Source organism: Gavialis gangeticus, unplaced genomic scaffold, assembly GCF_001723915.1.
Source record: "Gavialis gangeticus isolate Ggan-Ray unplaced genomic scaffold, GavGan_comp1, whole genome shotgun sequence".
NCBI lineage: Eukaryota > Metazoa > Chordata > Crocodylia > Gavialidae > Gavialis > Gavialis gangeticus.
Window position 1 is genome coordinate 44,918,312 of NW_017729026.1, and position 23,668 is coordinate 44,941,979.

Here is a 23,668-nt window from a genome sequence, read left to right on the forward strand (position 1 = left end):
GTGACAACCAGATTCCCCGTCTTGTCCTGCAAGGGCCCCACATTTCCTGGGGCCTTCTTTCTACTCCCTATGTATTTAAAAAAGGACTTCTTGTTGTCCTTAATCCGGGAAGCCAGCCCCTGTTCCATCTCTGCCTTGGCCTTCCTAATCATCCCCCTACATCCCCGAGCAACTGTTCTTTGAGCATCTCTCTCCTAAGAACAGGAGAGGTCAAGCGCTGCTTCCCTTACATTTGGGTATGATCCCATTCCCTGCAGCAGAGAAAAGAACAAAGATTTCTTTCCTGTAATTTTTGCTGGCTGTATGACATGAATTATTCTAGGCTTTACCAAATGGTTTGGTTTTTTTCTCACTATAGAAATGCACACACATCATTCCCATTGAAATCTGCTGGTGGCATATTTTCATTCAAAGGAAATCAAGGCTAGATTCACTACTGGTGAAAACTGGCATAAATCCAGTTTTCACCAATTATGAATAGTCCCCAACTTTAGCATTAAGCTTGAGAGAGGTCCCCCCACCCACCGATAAGAGCATTTAACATACATCCAAAATCCTAATTCTGGTGCATTGAGCTCCAGCTGGGGGCAGGATGTTACAGTATGGCTCTGCATCTGAATATAGATCAAGTGGCAGCAAATGTAAAATAGATACCGCTGGGTTTTATAGGACCAACTTTTCCATTATAGATGGCTTTCTCCAACAGTGCTTTACATCTGCTATTAGTATAAGGTCAAAACTCATGGCAGATTGGAGACTGTATATTTCCTATTCTCCACTGTCCTTATACTGGATAATTACAGTAGCTTCTGAGCACCTAGCAGAAGTTCACTAAATTAGCACTGTGTGGAATTGGCAAAATTCTCTCTTCCCCCTATATACCAGTGCATCTCTCACTCTCTTAAAAAAAAATCCTGTTTTCAAATGTACCTTTTTCTTCTGTCAGGTAAAATAGCCTTGTCAGCTGGTAGTGAAAAACCAGAGAAGTTGAGAACAAAGGAAGTCAACATGGTTGAAAAGCTGTTCTTTAATATAGATAGGAATTTAGGGCCTAAACAAGAACAAATATTAAGAAAACCACATGAGACTAGAGGCACCTGTGCACAGCTAGCATGGCAAATAAGCAAACATACTCTATTTCTAAAAGGAGCCAAGTACAAGTAATGTAGCAACTGCATGACCTCATTGAAAGTAGCTTCACTTCTCATAGCAGAGAGGAAAAAAAAGTCAAAGCAGCTAGAAAATAGAAAACTCTAGTGCCAATCAGTGGGAGGAAAACAACACTTTTCCTCCTCATCTACTTATTGTGCATTTGGTTTCTGTGATTGATTGAGATGCTTTCCATAACTAATTTTCAGCTTTGTAGGTACCTTTTTGTCTGTAGTTGTAGAAAACCTTTTTCCACCATTTGAATCATTTACTTTCAGCTGCTGCTGAAATTACTTGCTTTGGATTAAACTGATGAAAAGAACCCCAGGCCTTTTTAAAAGAGACTTAGGCCCTCAAAAACCTTAGACTCATTCTGAATCAGTGGGACTATGGTTCTTACATGCTTAAATCACTTTTGAAAATGAGACTTAAGCATGTATATCAAGTAGCAGTAGCTATTTTTATAAACTCTACATTGTGTGAGTGCATGTACATAAGTATGAGGAGGAAAACCAAGGAGCCAGAACTAACAAGCTAGCTTCTGGTCTCACCACATAGTATGTGCAGTCATAGTTTAGTGTATATTTTGGATATTGGGGTGATTAGTTATATTTTTTTCTTTTTATGGGAATAAAATCTATAAAATTCAGATGGAAAAGGTGGGGGATGAGAAAACAGTATGGTTAAGGACATGAAGTTACACAACATAGATACAGGACAAGAATATAAAGAATATTTTCACTGAGAAATTAGGCTGGAAGGTGCCTAGTGCTGGGGCAACATCCTGGCTTTATAGAAGGCAATGACAAAACTTCCAGTCACTTTTGATGATTGGGAGTGGTTTTTAACCCTGTAGCTTTGGAAATTTTGCACATCTTTCCAACTGAGTGTCATGTTTTTTCCCCCTCCAGAAACCCAAGTGTATTTCTAAAGAATTCCCCTGGCAAGATGGGCCATCTTCTGCCAAAGTAGTAAAACTTTACACTTTGGGGACTCTTGACTTATTCATGTTGGACAGCAGAAGTATGAACTGCAATCTTTTTAATATTTCAGGTTTTATGAACTATTTATTGCTATTAGACCTAGGGAAAATATACAGACGAAACAGGTCTGACTTCAAGATTTTTAACTAGGATAGTGCTTTGGACACAAATAGCCCACAGCCATCTTCCCAGGATTACATGTGAGTGACTCAAGTAAATTGAACTGACATTAGGAACCACAGCCTTGTTTCAAGAAGTCATTTTAAGAACACATTTGAAATTAAGCATTAAGGGTTTTGCTGTATCATGGCTGTGGCCCCTAATGTCAGGAATAAATAGGAGCAAATTTCATAACAGTAGCCAAAACTGAATTACTTTTAACAATGAAATGGCAAATTATTTCCGAGAATAAAATGTTAAATCATAAAAAAAGATTTCAATGACACGTTAATTTAGCATAATATCTTGACTGTGGAAGTAATGCTTCTATTATATTTCAGTTGGCCACACTGCTCCATCTTTAGATGTCAGTACCACTTTTGTACTGCTGTGCAAGACATTTTACCGCAGTAGATAATGCTGTTTTCTTCAGACACCTCTGTTTTGACATTACACTGAATAATTCTTAATGTAATTTGCCAGGCATACAACTTTTAACAGAATTGCATTGTCAAATATCTTTGTATACAGTCAGAAAAAAAAATATCATTGGAATTTATTCTTCATGAGAAAAAAAATATTGATGCAGTTGAGATTGGGAAATCTGAGGCAGAATGGTTGCATTTATAGGCAGTGCTGAAGGGTAGAACAACTACCTCCCATTCAGATTAAACGATGGAAACAGCTAGATATTGCTTTTAGTAATAGCTTCAACAACACTTCTGAAGTCACAGATGATTGTGACAAGGCTATAGTAGGAATTGATTGGTATGATTTTCTCTGGGATCTAAGGGTGAGGTTACACATTTTCACCTATGCCAGGCTTAAAATGTAAGCATCCACAAGTTAAAGCTCATTGACTCATGAGTGTTTCAAAGTTATGCCCACTCAGACAAGGGTTAACTCTGGGCTGTGCTACATCGTTTGCATTAGAGTAACTTTAGTTGCTCCGCAGAGGTGAAATGAACAATTTGCGACCTTCCAGTATCCCAGGACATACTGTTGCCAGCCCTCACCCCCTCCCTTTAAACAGGAATAGAGCCCAGGGCTGCATCCACATAAGCAGGGGCATGTGTTTGCAGCAACACAAGTAGTAGTGGCACAAATTTGTGCCGCTATTTTGTGCCACGGTGCACGCCCCTACCTGTGTGCAGCAGACAACCCCCGTGCTGTGGCATTGGGTTGCCTGTTCCCCCATCTCTATGTCTGTCCTGGTGCATGCCACTTTGGTATGCTTTGCACTGCTTTTCATCCAGGGTTTTTTTTTTTTTGCTACTGGGAAATCCTGGTAGCAATTTTTGCCCTGGTGCTGTAAGTTAGCAGCACTATGCATGGGTTAATGGACAATACACACAGTTTGTAGCACCACAGAGAGGTTTGCGGTGCCACAAGCCACATGTGCCTTCATGCTTGGATCCAGCCCAGGTGTCCTGGCTCCTAGCTCTACCCAAGTCAGAGCTGTGCAGGTAAGAAATATTAACCCTTAATATGTGACCGGTCACAGTACATTTTAGCTTTAATACTGCTTAACATTCCTCAGATTTAATACGTTCTAAATGTAACTAATAACTTCACCTTAAATGCAAGTGTTGGCATTGTTAGGTGGAGGTATATTTCAGAAGCATTCAGTGAAGGCATCAGGAAGGCCAAGGAAATAGCACATGAGTATGAATGTGGAAAAGCCAAGAGGAAAAGCTTTTTGGACGGAGTACTGTCTGAAAAGAGGCCTAGAAATGAAAGTAAAAAAATGCCTCCTGTTCTTTGATTTCTTACATGTTCAAGGAAACTGCACATCATTTTCTTTTCACTAATAAAAACAACCCAAAAATAAGCTTGATAAAAGAAAGACTGTTCCAGGAGGGACAAAATCACTTGCTTTTTTTTTTCTTTTGGCTTTAAAGTTTAATAAGAAAGTTACACTTTAAACCTTGAAACTATGCCAAATCTAGTTGCCTGAGCTTAAAAACACTGACATTCGTATGGGACTAGATTGTGATTCATTTTATTCTTATAACCAAGTTGAGGGTGGAATCTCAGTGAGACTGATGTGCAAGTAAAGACCGCCCCCCTTGTATTGTCCATACGAAGACCAAGCTGAATAGCAGCCCCTGGGCTTGAAGGAAATGTATGGGCAACTGAATTGCTCTGTGAGCAGTCTGGAAAACACGGGAAAGGGAGTAACATGGTTCTCCCTCTACGCATGCTAGCAGAGCATATTGTCTGTGGTGGGAAGTGTGTTGCAACCCATAAGTTGAAACTATAAATTGCATTCTTTCTGCAAATGTGTGGCTCTGGGAGACACTTTTTTTTAGACAGAAAGCATTGATTTAGGCCCCCCTGAGGCACTTCAGTTTTGTCTCTCACAACAGGCTAAGCCTAGGGGCACAATTTTGTCATATCATCTTGTCAGAGCAATGAATAGGAGGATGTAAGATTAAAGCACTGCAGTGCTTGTTAACGCAAAACTCAAAGTGTGAAAGAAAATATTTTTCTTTTAAGATTAATTTACCATAGTTATAAAACCATTCAAGATGTCTGAAAGGTGGATCAGCTAAATATTTTTACTATGTCAGGAAAAGAGGGTTGTGTGACAAAGTGACACTTCCATTACTGGACGTTAGAGACCTATACAGGGATGTGCTGGCAATATGTTTGAAAGAAACTCCCAAATTAGGTTTTGTATTAGCCTGTGATAAATTCTAGCTTGCTAGACACCCATGTATGGTTCACAGTGTTGTGGAGAGACTAGAAAAAACGTTTTTTAGCCTTTAAATAAAAGTATTTTCCCACAACCAAAGCAAAAGACAAGAGAGTTTAATGAAGTTTCTGTGAAAAAACAACAACTTTGTTACTGAAAACACAACAAAACAAAACATACCAAGCACTTGGTAGCACAGCATTCAGCTGGCATAATTACAAAAGCAGAACAGAAGTAAAGTGTCTTGTAGGTGGTTCCAAGTATACCATAACCCAGAAGCCTAACTCCCTGCCATTTGGCTTAATCTGGTTTGTTCCAAAGAGAAAGGGGGGAAATCAAAAGACCTCTTTAGTACTTTTATGAACCCTAGGGATCAGTCCTCTCAGATAGAAATAATTGTAATAACAAGCAGACATGGGTGAATTCCTCCAGAAATGAGGGAAATCACCCAATCCTCATTTCAGTTCAGTCATAGAATTTTATACAAAGGGCTCCTGGCCCACCTGCAAGGCCTCTTTTCAGCACCTCATTGTATTTGCATGGCAGCAGGGCCACTCAGTTACTAGGGGATATTTTTATTCTTTACAGAGATTTACCTTTCCAGGTTTTTAAACCTTTTTTTAAAAAAAAAAATTGAGGGCTGTTTTCTTTTTTTTCCCAACAATTGCTCTGTAGTCATGAATGGGAAAATAAGCTAAACCTGCTGTGTCAATTAGTTTAATTGATGGAGTCTGGGGTGTGTGGATTTTCTCAAGTGAGTCTAAAGAAAGAAGGTGGATGGAGAAAGAAGTCTCACAATGAAGAATGTAAGTTGAGTCAAGAGAGTGGGACTCTGTTCTCCGCTCTTCTGCAGTGTGACATTGACTGAATCATTTTGTCTCTTGGAGTCTAAAGTTTTTCATCTTTAGCATGGGGTTAGTGACAGTTAGCATCCCTGTAAACTGCTCTCAGATCTATCGATGATGTATAAAAGCTAGATAGCATTATTAGTAGTATGTCTTTTAATAAACTGGAGCTCCACTCAATTTCTCTTGGAATTTTTTTTTAAAGAATCACAGATATGGGAAAACTCAAGTTGTTATATATTTAATATCTTCATGCAATCTTGTATTATTGATTTTTTTAAGCCTGAACTTTTTATTGACTTCAGTGGAGATTTGGGATTTATTTTTAACAGTAGTTGTACAACATAGTCTAAATGTAACTAAGCAAATATTCCACACGACAGTATATACATTAAAACTAATTCAAAATATCTTTTAAAATATTTGTCATCATTTCAGCATCTCCACTCTAAATTAAACTGAACATTACTATGAGTTGTCTGTATGTGTTGCTATGCATATGTACACTGCCCAGGAAAGGAACTGTGGGCATGTCTACACATTGCTGTATAGTGACCTTGCTACAGCACTGTGCTTTAGTAATTCCTTGTGGAAGTACTAAAGCATGGCACAGTAACTGCCCATACTGCACCGTGTGCGTGGCACACAGTTAGACTTTGCAGCTATGGTGCCATAGCAGCATGCTATAATGGGGGATCATGCCACTGGGAAAACATAGCTGCCCATCACACGCAGACCCACGTGACTGTTACGTCACCGTTGCACGCCATGTGGCAACGTGTAGATGTGCCGTGTCTACAAGACATTTCTGCTGAGGCATAATTCCTCCAGGATTCCCCTTTTCTGCCCAGCAGAGATATTTCTGTATGATCTTTTCCAAGATGTTGCATTCAGTTCCTCATGTCCAGGCAATACATAAGGAGGTATTTGGAGCAGGCAGACAATACTCTGCCTTTTCTTCAGTTTTCTCTATCCCATCCTCTCATTCTTCTTACTCACTCCCTTGCTCAGTGGTCAGGATAAAGCTTCCAGGAAACTGCAACAGATTGTTTTCTGTCAACAACTTTGTCTAAACTCAATATCAGAGAAAACAGTCCACAGCTTTATAGAAGAATGTTATTCCCCTATGTAACAGTCTTGTGTCTTAGGGGTCGCCATGATCTCCCCTAAGGCCCCCCTTTACCGTGCCAAGGTCCTAAAGGGCACCCTCAGTTCTCTCCTGCCACATCTTTGATGGATAATCTATAATAGGGAGGCTGCCTTTCTGTCCTCTTGGACATGGTTTCTGGCTGTACATTGGCCTCGGGGCTCCTGCGCCCTTGTGGGCCCTGTTCTGTATTGGGTGTTTCGGGGCACCCTTGCCTTATGGGCTATGCGTGGCTCCAACCACCCCTTTACCATGCCCCAAGCCTCGCAGATGGAACTGACGTTCTTCAGTCTTGCACTGTGCCCTCACTGGCATCCAGGCTCCCTGCAGCCCTGTCTCGCTCTACGTCTCACTGGCACTTGGGCTGTCCGCAGCCCTGTCTTACTCCGCACGTCATTGGTGCTTGGGCTCTCCGTGGTCCTGTCTCGCTTTGTGCCTTACTGGGTGCTCAGGCTCTCCGCAGCCCTGTCTCACACTGCACCTTCCTGGTGCTCAGGGTCAGCTCACCCCCAATGCTGCACCCTCTCTGGCACTTCGGGTCAGCGCACCCCCAATGCAGCACCTTCTCTGGTGCTCAGGGTTGGCTCCCCACCCAATGCTGCGGCCTCTCTGGCGCTCGGGGTCAGCTCACCCCAATACTGCACCCCCTCTCGCGCTCGGGCCCCCATGCTGCCGTGGACCCCCCATGAGGCCTCCTACATCCCCTGATAGCCTCACCCAAACCGCCAGTCATCAAACAATAAACCAAAATACAAGCCCCTGGGCTATAACATAAACTCTAGCTGCCCAGCTATATCATTATTCCAGCCACTCCATCGGCGCTCTATCCTTTACCCTTCTTGGGGCTGTACCTGCAGCCAGGCCTCTCCCCTCTACTCACTCTGGGACAGCTCCTTCTCCCTTGGCTGCTCTCAGGGAACTGCCTTCTCTGGTCCCAGCCCTGGGTTTATATGGGCCTAAGGCCCTGCCTGCTCCGGCCAGCTGACCAGGTGCAGGTGCGGCCAATTCCCTCATTAACTGGTTGTCCTAGCAACCTGCACCTGGGTGTTTATCTCCACTCTACAAGTAGCAGGCACCTTAGTGCCCTGCTATACCCTCTATAGAATCAAAGATAAATATCGTCTCTGAGGATAGGACTGCGGGTTTCTTCAAACTAAGTTTGCCACTTGTGCCCTATTTGATGAGGCTGAATATGAGTGGGATGGAAATTTCGTACTGCACCCTCCCCTCCCCCTCTTCCTCCATCCCCCTGAAATCACAAACTGTTTCAGAACTATTGAAAAAGCCATTTCTTCCCGCCCCCCCACAAAAAACTATAGTAGATCCAACAAATGATTTGACAATGTATACTTTAACACATGCACAGACACACACACACAAGCAGTCACTTCAAAATAACTCTTTATGATTCTACCTTCTGGTGCTTTCTGATAAAAAAAATGCAGTCCATTCCATTATTCAATGGTTAAGGTTCCATCTGCCTTTCTACTTATTGGTTGAACTTTTTAAAATTTCCATATTTAAGGTAATTACAATTACACTCCAGATGCTTTACTTTTCACAATTAAGTGTGATTTACAGAATTAGATTAGGGACACAGACCAAAATACCAGTTTATAATTTCTTTCAGGAGCTCTGCCAGCCAATCTTCTCTTATTTTATTGTAGTACCTTAGTAATGGAACAGGACTGTGCTATGCTAGGTATGTATAAAGAGAAAGGAAATAAATCTTTGGGGCACATCTACACATCTCCCTACGGCAATGTAACAATCACACGGATCGACACGTGATTGCCAGCTATGTCACTGTAGCAGCATGCTCCCCAAAGGAAGTACTATTTCACAGTGCCATAGCAATGGTGCCATACGGCAATGTGTAGATGTGCCCTCTGCTATAAAAAAAGCTTCTAATCTAAGTATAAAAACAAGAGGTAAGAGGCAGACAGAATGGGGAGTTCCAGGAAACAATGACAACATATTGGTCAGCAGGATAGACTGTAGTTTAAGTGCATAAATGAGTTAAGTATTGTCAAAATGTTTTTAGGCTCCATAGCAAAGGAGAATTGGAAGAGGTAGCATTGTAGTTGTTTATGGGGAGCTCCTTACAAGTGCGAGGGATAGCATGTGATGACATACTTCTTCAGCAATGTAACAAATGTACAACTGAAGCTGGCATTTCAATAATGAGAGATCATAGGTGCAGCAGGGAGATCCTGGCAAGTGCCTTGAAAGCGCAAGTGAATAGCTTGCATGAGAGCTGATAGAAAGAAAGTTGCCGGTGGAGAAATGCTAAGAAGGAATGACATGGTCCATGGGGTTGGCTAGTATAACAATTTTTGCATTTGTGTGGATAGGAGAGGGAAAAGACTGCCTTGATCAAGGCCAGGATATTGGAGAAACCACAGCATGAGATGATTAAAGCCTGGATAAGCATATTATGGTGACTGGCAGTTTTTGAGAGTTAGCAAGTCTTGTAAAGAAATCAATCATCTTACTTTGCACACTCTGAATAAACTAATGAAAGAAATGGGATTAGTCATAGTGATAAAGCACTTGCATTTTGCCTTTGTGGGATCCAAGTGAGGGATTGATAAGAGAGTTAGGGTTCCATTCTCTAAAGGGATTCAGTCTGTCAGGTTCATTACTATTGCTTATTCATTGCCACAACTTTGTTCGCAACATTTTGCACATTTGGGCAGACACATAACAAGGCATTTGACATCTGGATCAGCAACAGCTTCTGGGTGCTGGTGCCCATGGTGCAGGCAGCCAGCAGTAATGCCAGCTGTTATTTTTCCATGCCTCCACTAAATTGGCACTAGAACTGCTGCCTCAGTTGCTCCACCTTTGTTGCACTATGACTTTTCAGCAAAAAGAGCTAACAGAATATTGTAGAGAAAAATCTTGTCCGGTTACTTCATGGAGAGAAGGACAAGATGAAAAGGGTTGCTAAAGGACAAAATAAATGAAGGTAGAAGGTAAGTCCTTGAGTCTGTGTGAGAACTCAAAGTTAAACTACAGGTTGAGGGGGAGAGACTAAAAGAGAAAACTAATAAGAGTGTTTCACAGAGTGATTTTAGGAGGCTTAACAGGAAGGATAACCAGTGCTGAGGAGAGGGACATCACTCATACAAATAAGCTAGATGGTAGCTTGAGGACAGAGGTAAAACCTTTATGAAATTTAATGATGTGTAAATACCACCTGCATTAATTATGCTGCACTATTGAATGTTTAAAATCTAAAGCCTCCAGCTAGAATAATTAATCTGTCCTTGTGATTGCCTTAGATGGGAGGGAGAGATGGTATTACTGAAAGTACAGATTAGAATTTCGAAAGAAAGCGCAGGTTTACTGTAATGGAAGACTTGAACTGGAGTGAAGATGGTTCTCCAGGGAAAATGTACATTATTTGATGCTAGAATAGTGGGGAGAGAACAGGCCAGCTTAATGCAAAGGGTCTGTATTTTATAAGCCTTATGTCTTTAAGTTAAAATAAGATAGTTCATTGCTGATAGTGTTTTGACAATCTGAGTACCAGGCATTAAACCAAACAAGCAACCAAACAAAAATCATCTTAACATTTTTAAATGGAACCAAGAGAAGCATTACTATTAAATATATTTAGAGATGATGGTGAATCATATATGATCATTCATGCTTTAATGCCAATATACAATACATGCTGCTTTTTAAATAAGATCCTAATCTCCCCAAACATACAATTTGTGGGGAAAAGTATTTAAGCTATTTGTGGGAAAATCCTCATTCATCTACTTGTTTACAGTCTATTTTCCTGTCCTGCATTTTTAGAAAATCAAGGCTAGTTGCCTTAGAGACAGATAAGCTATTAGAAGGAATTAATAATGCCACAGGGAATCTAAGGAAAAATGCACTCCAGTATTCAGAACTGCATATAAATACTGTATAATGAGAGATGTTATGGTTGCCATAGTCATAACTGATTGATTAGCCCTACCAAAAGGTGTCATTTCTTCAAATCAATGACATTTTCTCTTTTGGTTTTAAAAATGACGATAAAAGATGACTTTGCTTTAAAAGGAAAAATATACATTAGGTCTAACTGGTCACTCATCGATTCATTGCACGAAGTATTTTGTTTACGAACTAGGTTCATAGGGAATGTATACATAGAAATACCATGAAATAGAAACATATAGAAATATTTAATTTTCCCCAGATTTATACCTTTCATATGTATTATAGATGAAAACAAGAAAAATAAAGCTATCCCCTCCTTTCTCTGATCTTGTGCAACTATCGTAGCTGGAGATCTTTGTTGCTGTTTAGACTTTGCAGCATGCCTTGAAGGTCAACAAATACTGGTTCCTTTCAACCAATGAGGGAAAGAAGTGGCAGAATAAAGGACCCCCTCTGTGAAACTGGCTTAGTACAATAGCTTCTGCTCAAGCAACCTGTATACACTGTAATACAGTGTTCTTTGCGTAATATCATTTTATGGAAGAAGAGGACATACATTATGTTTCTTTCAATCACAGGTGAAATAGCTCAGGTTAAGCACTTCTCACATAAAACAGATTTCTTTGCAGCCTTTCTGAAAAGAAGAGCACAGAACTTGTATTTGTTTTTTAACATTGAAATGTGAATTGAATGAATTAAAAATTAAATATTGATCCACTACAAGAATGAACAATGAAAGCTTGCTACAGGTAACACACTGTCAGAGAAACTTTTAAACAGGTCAAAGCAACTCATTTCATGACAGAGCAAGAATGTAGGAAATCAGGCCTATCTGATCATGTGCAAAAGAATGGACACGAAGGTCAGACCAACAGGCATCAATTTATTAAAAGAGTTGTGTTACCTACATTTAGGGATACTGTATACCAATGGCTGGGCACTTACGTCTGCCAAGGGAAAGCATCTTGTTCATCATCTTATTGGGAAAACAAATAAATAAAAATTATAAAATGTTTTATTTCTAGAGATACATTTTTATTTCAATTAATGGTAAACTTGTATGTGGGCCTGACTGTATTAATACCTGACTGTATGAATTTGTTGTATGCTAATCTTACCCTACGCCACCTTATACATAGTTATCTGAAAGCTTCTATCAAGTATAGCAGATTTTCATCAGTTCTACAGCATAGAAGTGAATACAATGCCAATCCAAAACCTGCTAAGTCTGTGAAAGGGTTTAGAATCTGTTTCATTGGGCTTCAGATGTGGGAATAATGAAGGGAGGTGGTAAACCAGAGACAGTTTCAAAATATATTATACACATGCACACATGTCCCTCATCACTGTCCTTCAGCTTCTAATGCCATCCTTAGCATATTATAACACAGCTATATTTAGCACACAGAACTCCCAAAGGGACTCTATATGGAACTGCTACAGAATTGCCTTCATGCTGGCATTTTACCTGGCTATCCACAGAAATATTACATTATTCTCTGAAGGCACAAATTTATGACAGAAATGAAACGCTAAATAATCCGGAAAACTCCAATAATGCATACTCTTCAATAGCAGTAAAATATGTTTTGATGCCGCAATGACTGCAAACCACTCTTTACATTTGGGGACTGCATTTCCTAGAGCTGTGGAATAGAACTGAGGTATTGCACACACCGGAGGAAGGGAAATTCTGAACTCATGCAAGTCTGTAATTGCTACCTTGGTGTCAAATAGAATACATTGTTTAAAGCTGATATGATAGGGATTTAAGCTTAAAATACAATATGTATGGCACCAGCCTGAGGGACAAGTCAAAGTGTATAAGCTTTTGTTTATGCAGGAAATTCTTTCAAAACAATATCCAGAGCCATATTTGCATGAAAGAACTTCAATTCAAAGAACTAGCTAGTTTTATAAGCTAGTCTGAAAAGAGGGCTGGGACGATATTTTTTTTACCTGAATTATTTACTTGCTGAATAATATGGTTTGGGTTGACTTGAAACTATCTGTAAATTTGCAGAATGGTTTCCTCTGAATCTCTTTTTTGCTGGGCTGTTTGGATTCACAAGACCCAGAAGGGTTAGAAAGAGCCACATCCTCGTGTACACAGCGGCCATATCCAGATGAGCACGACTATGCAGTATATGGCACTGCAGACACATCTGTGGCACCACATACCTCACATTCAGCTGTTCTTCATGCTGCAATGGAGCAGAGGTTGACTCCTGGAGATCCAGGCATGAAAAAAATACCTGCAACAAAATAATAATAAAGGCTGGCAGCATGGGCTGCTCAAAACCAGAGTGTCTCTGGCTGGAACCACACTCCGGCTACTAGCCAGGCTCTGAGTGGTAGGATCACTGCTACTGTGGCCCTAGGAGGTCCCCAGAACCCTGGGTAAGGCTGCTGGGGCCAGCGCAGTGCTGTCCCCAGCCTCCCCTACCCCAGCTGGGGTAACCTGTTGCATGCTAGAGGGCACATGGCACAGGTGTTTCCCAGGTACAACTAGCAGACAGTTAGCACAAGGTGTTCCACTGCTGGTTGTCCCTGGGGAACCAAATGTCCCTGCTCATCTAGAGGTGGCCACTGTGCTCAATGGTAGGACACTCATCAGTAAAGGAGTTCTCTTTCTGCTTTAAGGGATTTGAATCTATATATCTCGCTGTGGCCACTGCTAGACATTAAATTAAAGGTGTGATAAGACCTGATGAATGTTCCCAACAACTGTGCTTCCTGCCATGTCACATGTGCAAGGCAGGTGTTGTGACTGTGGAATTGAGCATTAAATCCCCTTGCACCATGTTGCCAGTGCAGCGGGCTTATTTCTGAATCAAGTTTGTAACGTTGTCCACATTTTATTATGCCATTAATTGAATGAACACGTGGCTAAGTCACTATTTAAAATGTGTTAATCTTAAACAGTTAATCTTGTTTCAGGTGTAATGTCTGTCAGGGCCCTAGGGATAGGGAGGGGGCAGAGATAGCTATTAGGGTGTAATTATCTAGCAGGATAGATTGAAGGAGCACCATTTTTGGATATCATTTGTCCCTGATGGTTTGGACACTTTCCTAACAAGTGACCCACCTTCTTTCTGACTCCTACTCGCCACCCTGCATGGTGGGTTGCCCAAAGATAAATGCAAAGTGCATTAAATGAGCTGTCATTACAGGTAGTAATGCAGACATTTTAGTTTTTATGTCCTGTTATTGCTGAGTGAACTTTAGCCACTTACTCACATAAGCTATTTCCATCAGTTGCAAATTGGATTTTGGAATGACAGGAATGATATTGATTGTCACCTTTGCTTCTGTGGATGAAAGGGAGTAAAACCTAGCTATCATCTTTACAACGTGGGAGCTGTTTTTACTCCTCCTATTCTCCATCCATGACCTTTCTTTTTTCTTGGTGGGGGGGAGAGGGATGAGGGGAGGAAATCCTCAGAATACCAAACACTCTACTAAATTCCAATTTTACCTTTTTTCCTACAGCTGCCTCTGTACTTTAAGCCAAGTAAAGTGGATAGAGAAATTTCTACCTTGTTATGTAGTCTGTGCCTACAATATCCTCCCTGGTCATGTGTAGCATGCCAGTAGGCTTCTTCAAGAATAGCACAGAGCAATGTTGCACCAAAACTGTCAAATTATCATTTATGTTTTTCAAAGATTCGTTCCAGCTGTAGCAGTTTCAGACAAAAAAAATTGGCTATAATATTAGCAAAACCATGTTTTAAATAAATATTTAAAAAAGAAAGCAGTTTTGAGTGCATGTTATCTACTGAGAACAGAGGAGGGTTTTTTTGCTTTGCTTTGCTTTGTTTTGTTTTAAGTAATAAATAGAGACGATGTAGAATGAAGTTTGCATTCTTTATACCAAAGAACCTAATTATCTGACCTCTTTATCTGGACACCAGGCTCCCTACCTGTAGCAAGATTCAGGTTCCATAGCACCCCCTTGGTGACCATGCTACTCTTGCCCCAGCTCAAGCTCTACGGTGCCCTCCTCTTTTCACTTTTCTGCCACACCTTGATATATTTGTTTAATGAAACAGAGGCTGCCTAAGGGTCCTAGAGCAAGCCCCAGTTCTTTTAGCCACCAGCAGGTCCCTCCTATACCCCACTGGTCTCAGTTCTGCTCTTAAGCTGAGTGGCACTCTTCGCCTGCTCACAGCACAGGGCACTTGCAGCCTTAAGGGCTATTAATGTGACTCTGACTCCCCTTACACCATTCCCATGCCATTCAAATGTTACTGTACAATAATTCCCTTGTTGGGGCCTCAGTCTTCTGGGCCTCTGCTTCTTTTCTTTTGCTGGGCCCTCTAGCTCCTGTCCAGTGTGCCAGACTGCGTGTTGGGTAACACCTCATCTCTCTTCTTTGGACTCTGAGCCCCCTGGCCCTGATATCAGTCCTTCTTGGACACCCCTGGTCCTGTCCTTGCCCTGCTCTAGGTGCTGAGCCTGCTCTGGCTCTCTCTGCCTGGGCCCTTGGCTCCTGTTCTGGGCGCTGAGCATCTTTTGGCTCTCTTGGCTGCTGCCTGCTTTTGAGCCAAATCTCACACTGTGTCCTGGGCCACTAGCCCTTGGAGGGCTCAGGACACCCACTTGCCCTTAGGCATTACTGGGACTTCCTTCAACCCATGTTAGTCCTAAACCCAAACCCCAATCACCAGATTAAACTGTAACAAAGGACTGGCTATATAAACCCATGCTGGGTCTAACAACATTAGCTTACTGTCAAAGCAGCCATGCTTCCCTTGGCCCTTGATTATATTCCCCTAATAGGAAGCCTTCAGTACCTGAGTTGCATCCTCAGGGGATTTTAGAGTCAGCTGAATCTTTTCCTACCACTGCAGCCAGGAATTTCTTACTCTGCAGCTTACTGGGCCAGCCTTCCTGATCTAGCCCAGGCCCTGTGCTTATATGCAGCCTAAGCCCTGCCCCTTCTGGTTAGGTGGTGCTACAGCTGACCCCGGGGGCGGGGGGGGGGCGGGTGTTTTTAGGACCTGAAGGCTGATTGCCATAGCTGCTTATAACTGATATTCTAGCAGCCTCCCAGTTCCATGAGCTAGGCTCTGCCCTATTTTGTTAGCTGCCTATTCCCTTGCAACCAAACTCCCCCCAGGCTGAGGTCTTCTAACTGGCTGTAGGCACACTCCTTTCCCCTAATGAGTAGCTTCCTGCCTAGGCAGCAGTGTTTCTTTGCTATCTTTTTTCTTGTGGCTAGCCCCTGTTCAGCTGTCTGGGTTCTGTCTGCAGCCTCTTCTCTCATTAAAGTAGCAGCAGCCCAAGGCTCCCTCTTATACTACCATCTTCCCTCCTTTGACTGAAGACTCTAGAAAATATGTACTATAGGTAGGAATCCCTGGAATTTATGCCAGAAGTGCAAAGCATGGCAACTTCTTTAATCTTGGAGTTTTCCCCCATGTGTCTTACCACCACTGACTGGTGGAGGGGCCCCATTGCTCACTACCTGCCACCTGTGCTCACTGCCTGCACCTGAAACTGCAGGTGCAGTTTTCACCTCCCAGCCCTCAGGCACAGGTGGTGAGAAGTTACTGGTGGGGACCCTCTGCCAGTCAGCATCAAAGGAGCACGTGGGAGAAACTCCAAGATTAATGAAGCTGCTGCATTGCACTTCTGGTGCAAATCAGGAGATCCTTAACTCCCAATCACTTATTTTAATGTATCTGTCTAAACCTATATGTGCCTCTTTGTTACCACATTAATCTTTGTTCCACTGATATTAGAGTAGTAATACCATGAGCTGGGCATGGAAGTTTGTGGAAGTATATTAGGTTTCTATTTAATGGTAGTAGGGCAATTAAATGCTGAGTATGTTTAGGGGTTGAGGCAGCGATGATTTTAGGTGCTGCAAAGCATGACATTGCAAAGCAGAACTTTTAGAAGATGCGATACCAGAGAAGAATCCAGGATCCTGACTTCTATGGGACTCTGCCTATGTTTTTTTATAAAACGCATGGATGCCTTAATTTGAGATTAAAAGAAACCCCAGTATGTTATGGGAGCCTCCTATAACAAGCCAACAGAGAATACTGGGGACATGCTGTGTGACTTAAATTCTGTTCTTTAGATCTTAGACACCTTGCTCAATGCTTCTGCTGTCTTCCACTTCGGATTCATAGCCTCAAACCCCCTTTTGAAGGGCTTTAAAGAAAAGCCTAAACCCTTTCTTTAAAAATCAGTTAGAGGCAATTCCTTTCTTTACAAAAAGACAATCAGAGCTATTAAGCTCGCTGGCTTGCTAGGAGACTTCCTAACCATCAGACTCTAGGGTTAGGAGTACAGGCAGGCATGCTCAACTTTGCTGGTGAAGCTATTCCCTTTTGAAAAGAAAATCTCAATATTAATTGACCCAGAAAACAAGAGAGAGAGAGAGAGACAGAGAGAGAGAAAGAGACTGATTCTCTAGCCTAGTAGAGGCTGCATTTTGGTTCCTAATCTCCTGAGGATTGTTTATGCATTTTATCTAAAGACTGAAAACTGTGTAATATGAATGCATAAACAGTCCCTTGACCAGGGACCAGACCTTTGCCTTCCTCACGCTCTGCTCCCATCTCAGGTCAGCAGATGCATATACAGGATTTCCCAAAGGTGGGTTCAGGGGAAGCAACCCATACTGCAAGATTTGTTGCACCCCCCTGCTCCCAGTATCCTTCCCCCCACAACTGGTGATAGCCACAATGGAGTCTCTGGGAACTTTTTAATGTTCCTAAAGCAGGTGAAAATCCTCCCTTCCTTCTCCTTGGTGCTCAGAGGCACATCCCCTCCTCTCCATTCTGCCTCTCCCACACCTGCTGCTACTGCTGCTTTCCCCACTGTCCCAGGGGGCCAGTGAAGCTCCAGTCTTTTCTGCTTGCTCCAGCTAAGCTGTGTAGGGGCTGGACTCAGCTGGGGATGGAGACCAGACAGCAACAGTAGAGATGGGCAGGGGTTCTCCCTCCCCTTGCCTGCTTCAGGGGACTGGGTAGGTAGGGAGAAATTACTGCTTCACTGCCATTGCTGTTGTCCCCATCCCCAATTAAGCCCAGGCCCTGTGCAGCCTGGTTGGGGTGGGCAAAGCAGCCATGGAGCTCCCTCCCCTGCCAGCAGGGAGAGCAAGAATGACAAGCAGGAGAGGGGAGGGGACATGTCTGTGAAAATCTAGAAGAAGGGATGGGGAGGCAGGGTTTCATCTGATTTAGAGACTTTAAAAAGTCCTTGGAGGCTCCTGCTGTGCGTTCCAATCTAAAAAAAAAGGGGGGGGGGGCAGCAGCTGTACCATTGCACCCTCTCTGGATCCACCCTTGCAGCTGAGTGCTTTGACTACTGGGAAGATGTCATGCTAACTCTTGTTCTTTTCCTCTGTCTCTTTCTCTCTCTCTCACCCATTCCTGGAAAAGCTCAGGAGATTTTTTTTTTCGTCTTTTTTCTCTGCTGCTTTCTCTCCTGCCTTCCTAACATCTGGGGCATTCTCACTTCTACTCGTGCTGTTCCATGGGAACTTTTGAAGAGTGAAGACTCTCCCATCCTCCAACCATGAGCCCTAGTCTTTTCTAGATTAAGTAATTCCAGTTCCTCCAGCCTTTCTTCATATGTCCCATTTTCTAGACAAAAAAGAAAGAGAAGTGTGATAAAGAACTTAAAATGTGTAGAACAATGTAGGTCACAAGAAGACTGAATTCCATTCTAGATACAATCAGAAGACAATGTGGAGGTTTTCTGAGTACTTAAAAAAAGAGTAATATGGTTGATGGGGCCTATGATTTTTTTCATTGCCACTTTGGATGTATTGGGGAACAATAAAGTGAGCATTAGGAAAGTCAGACAGGAGGACAATAATGCTTCCCTCACTTTTAAGTGCATAAATTGATGCTGGATATAATAGACTTACAGAAACTTAGAGAAAGTTGAATACAAAATTAATTCAGTGAAACATTATTATTATTATTATTATGGTATGCTCCAGTATGATTTTTTTGGCCATTTTCAGGTGTTAAGGACAGCGTGGAGGACAATCACAGGATGTAAGGGCACTATGACATCTGGAGTGGCAATTACATTTAATCCCTCTGTTTACAAAGCCAAAAATATCAGAAACAACAATGTAAAGACTCCCTACCTGTTCTTGAATATTCAGTTACTTAGTGAAAGCTAACCATTAGACCAGCTATGTCCAAGTATATCACTAAAGGTGAAAGAGGTTTTTCACAGTGATGGAAGTGCCCAGAAGCAATTTCAGTTCTAATTATTTTTTCTGATTTTGAGGGGTTTTTGTTTGTTTTTGCTTGCTTTGAAAGAGGGTCTTATCTTTTGTGGAAGGACTCAAGAGATTATCATTATCTTATCCTCAAATGAGAAATGGGTTTCCAGTGCTTTCAGAAAAGCTAATTATAGAAGAGGTTACTTTAATTCACTCAAATAGAAGGAGATCTCTTGAAGAATCAGGCAGATGTAATGCAGCCCTGAGAGCTAAATAATACCATGCAGAAAAGCAACAACTAAACTCTATTTTATGCTTTCATTTTAATTCAGATAAAAAGCTCAATCTTCTTGAATAACACTTTCTAGTAGGTGTTAGACCTATAGATCTTATATACATATAGATTTTAGAGAAAATGGATTTATACAATAGGACTACTGTTGCAGAATGCCTCTTCTCAGAAAACGAATTGAAAGAGCTTTCTAATCTGCAAACTGAATCACTGACACTTACGATGAAACTATACTTTGAGTCACTTCCAGTTTAAAAGTACATACAAACAATATTCTGACAGTTTTCAAGCCTGTCAGATGTTGAACTGCTCCAGAGAGAATCTGTCAGAGTAGTCAGATTGTTAAGTGTAATGTGTCTATTTTCTCTTAAATGAAAAGTGATCACCTACAGTATAGACCAACAGATACAGTCCTATTTCCATTTTAATTGGTCTTCCTGTATCACAGAACCTTGGAAGTAATTCCAGATGAAAGTTTATTGAATTACAGGGACTTTTAAAATCTGTTCTTTTATTCCTTGACTGTCTCAGAAATAGCTTATCTGAGATATTTACCCAAAGCACAAGCCAGTTCTGCCTAATATTAAATTACTGTACTTTACTCTTTTGTCAGGGATTAGAAGAAATGAAAACTCACTGCTAATTGTACCATTCTGAGCTAAAATATTAGCCAGTGTCTAAAAGATGCAGAGCTCAGAGTTCCACTTAAAGGGTTGAGCTGTAATGCAGGAAGTGGGAGAACCAGATCTCAAAAAAGTGCTTTAACTTCCAAGCCATAGATAGGAAGTTCTCTACTCCTCTTGTTGAAGCTGGGCCACTGGGTAGCTGAAAGTGCAAGAGTTGTGGGTTGAAGAGTATAGCAAGTGCCCATCCTAGAGATGGTTCTGATGCCCCCTGGTGGCTGCTTGGCCCTTGCTAACCTAGTTCCCCTTGGAGCCCTCTCCCCTTTATTTGCCCACCATGCCTCAATATTATTAATTTACTAAAAAAGGGAGGCTGCCCCAGGGGTTCCCAAGCCCGGGCTTAGGATCACAGATGCCCATGATCATTGCCTTAAGGGCTAGTTTTGTGGGCTCTATCCTCCCCAATACCCACTCCCAAGCCTCACAGGTGATCTGCTAATATATGCCCATCAAAGGCTATAGGCTCCCAGCCCCAGTCCTTACCACTACTGCAGGGGCAGGCGAAGTCTGGCCCATGGGTGGGATCCGGTCAGCAGTGGACTCCATTTCCCAGCAGCCCCTGCCTGTGTGGCTGGGGCTGGTTTCCATGGAGACCCTCAAAGTAGCCGTGCTGTGAAAGCAGGGGGCTGGGGTTTCCATGAAGACTGGCCCCAGCAGCGCTGGCAGGACATGCAGCAGGACAGGGAGCTGCTCCAGGGCTGCAGGGATCTTGCAGCAGTGATAGCATGGTCTGGAACCAGGGCAGAGCTGTGATCGGCAGTCTGCATGTTCCAGGCACGGGTATGTGGGCAGTGGATCGTGGCTCTGCCCCAACTCCAGACCACAGTGTCACCGCTTCAAGGAGTCAGGTCTCAGCCATGATCTGCTACCTGCACACCCCTGCTTGGAACATGCAGGCTGCAGATCACCAGGAGCTGGGGCTGGGCAGGGAAGCTATCGGAGTGGGTGGGGGATGTGGGCTGGTGGCAGAGCCCCTCCATGCAGCATGGGGCAATGGGGGGCAGTAGGGATTGCCCCCCACTGGTGAGTGCAGGGCTTTTTTTTTTTTTTTTTTTTTTTTAAAGAGCTGGGATGTTGGGGCTGGGTGGGGCAGCCATTGAAGGGGCTGGGAGAGTTGGCGGGGTTTGGGGGTACTCAGGGGGGCTGAGGCCTGGTGGGACTCCTAGCATGGTCCCCTCCCCCACTCCAACCCGCCCCCTCTGCCCCCTACTTACTGGTATGGAGTCCGGACCCAGCTCCCTGCAGCAGCAAGTGGGGACTGCCTGACTCTCTGAAGCTCTCCAAATCTTTTTTGAATTGATGCAGAGAGCTTTGAATTGACGTCAACCTTTTATTGGTCTCCCAATTCAATTTGGATTCAGAGGTTCAGCCACCGAATTGGGCCGAATCTCCTCCGAATTGAATCAGCGCACGAAGCTTTGCACAGCTGTAGCAATTGCCTCTAGATACATGACTACGCAAACACACATAAATTAGGACAAATTTTTTTTACATAAAATTAAATTATAGTCAATATTTGATTTATTTTTTAAGTATATGATTTGTTTTTTTTTTCCTGTTTCAAGATGGCAACCCCCCCAAGGAATACTTATGGGATAAGGGGAAGGATCTCTGGTGGCAAAGATAATGGGTTAGGGGGCAGGGCTTTTGGTCCCAAGGTGGCAACCAGGGGGGAGGGCACCTGTTAAGGGGAGGGGCTACCCTTGCTGCGCTTGACAGCTCACAATAACTTATTAAGCAGCCCTCCAGCTCAAATAATTTCCGACTCCAATATACATGCTCCCCTGGGATGGGGGACGGGTAGTTCTGTTTTCAGCTCTCTTTATGCATTTTATGTTAGACAGACAGAGTGCACCCCTCATGAGTGGGAACATGCATTTCCCAGGGATAAATGGAAGTGGCACTTTTTTGTGTCACTGCTAATTGTCCCCAGGGAATGCCCCTGCACATGTGCTCTGGTGCATGTAATGTTGCCCTGAGTGGGGGAAGGAGGCTTGGAGCAGGAACTGGGCTGGCCCCAGCCTTCTGGAGCTAAGATGTGTGGAGGCTGAACAGCAGCTGCAGTGTGGCTCTGCTTGGCAAGGCTCCAGTTTCAGGCAGCACACACTGCCCCCACATGTGCCACTCTGCTTCTTTCTGGCATGGGTTTTTTCGACACTGGGAGACCCTGTTGTCAAAAAAACTCACCACGCTGCAAATAGCAGCACAGTGAACACCTTCATGTGAAATGCATGTGGTTTGCAGCACTGCAGATGAGTCTGTATCTCTACAAACTGCATGTGTTTGCTTTTCTGGACACACTCACAGGGTGCGTCTACACATGCAGGCACATTTGCTTGCAGCAGCTCAAACAGAAGCAGCACAAATTTGTGCCAGGGATTTTTGCCTCAGCACACGGGCCTGGACATGCACTCTGGTGTGGGGCAAGTTGTGCCACTTGGGGCAAAATGAACCTGCCCAGCTCCTCCCAGATCTGTAGCCAGGGGCAGCTAGAGCCTGGGGCCAGCATTTGTGCAGGCCCCAGCAGTAAAAAAGCTGCCCTGGCAAGCAGCTCAGGGCTACTTGCTCCCAGGAGCTTCTGGGGGGAAGTTGGTCACACCCCTTCCTATCCCAGGCTCCTGCTGCTGCCACCCCCTTCCACGGGGGGGTCCTTTGCCACACATCACATGCTGCTGCCCCCCATGTGGGGCATCACATCCCCACCGCACTGCAACGCACCCCAGCACTGCACCTCAGCTTCTGCACTCCTGTTCTGGCCTGCTGCCCAGCCCACCACCAAGCTGGGGATAGCCAGGGAAGAGGGCCTATGCTGCCTGCTGGCTACTCCCCCTCCCCCACTGCCCATGCCTAAGTGTGCCTTGCCTGCACCAGATGCCTCAGGTAGACCACCCCCCACCTTCACCTTCATATGAAACACGCATTGGGTGGCTGACCTGGAAGGCTGCTGCTGCTACCTGTACTGCCACTGCCCCCCTCAGGATGGGGAGGGGATTCCCTACCACACTGCCTTGCATTGCCCTGTACTGCACCTGCACTGGATTACTTCCCTAATTGACTGTTTGCTTCTCATTCCCTCACAGCTGCCTCACTCCATCTGATCCTGTACTTTGTTTTCTGCCTGCTGCCCTCCTGATGAGTGTCTGGCTGGAGACCTGAGGCGCTCCTGGACTGAGTTCCAATAAATGAAACGCCTCCACTGCTCCAGCCATTTTTTATATCTGCCTCAGCAGCCTCCCCTGTGTGTTTTGCCCTTGTGTGGTAAATCCTGTGGTCCACTCCTCCTGCCCTGGTGTTTGTTGTGTGGCAAAGTAAGCCAGCTCATGTCTCCCCAGCTCTTGTGTGTATGTGTGTGTGTCCCCTCCTCCACCTTCCCCAGGCATAGCCCTTAGTTTTTTTTTTGGTTTCCCTCTCCCTTATGTGAAGCAGTGGTAGGGTAGGAGCCTTATGGTGGGGGCAGACACCCCCACAGAACTTCCTGCAGCCCCCACCATGGGGGCAGATTCCAGCCAGGCCCCCAAGGGGGTGCATATCCGTACAACCCCCACCCCAGGGGCAGAGTCCAAGCAACACCTC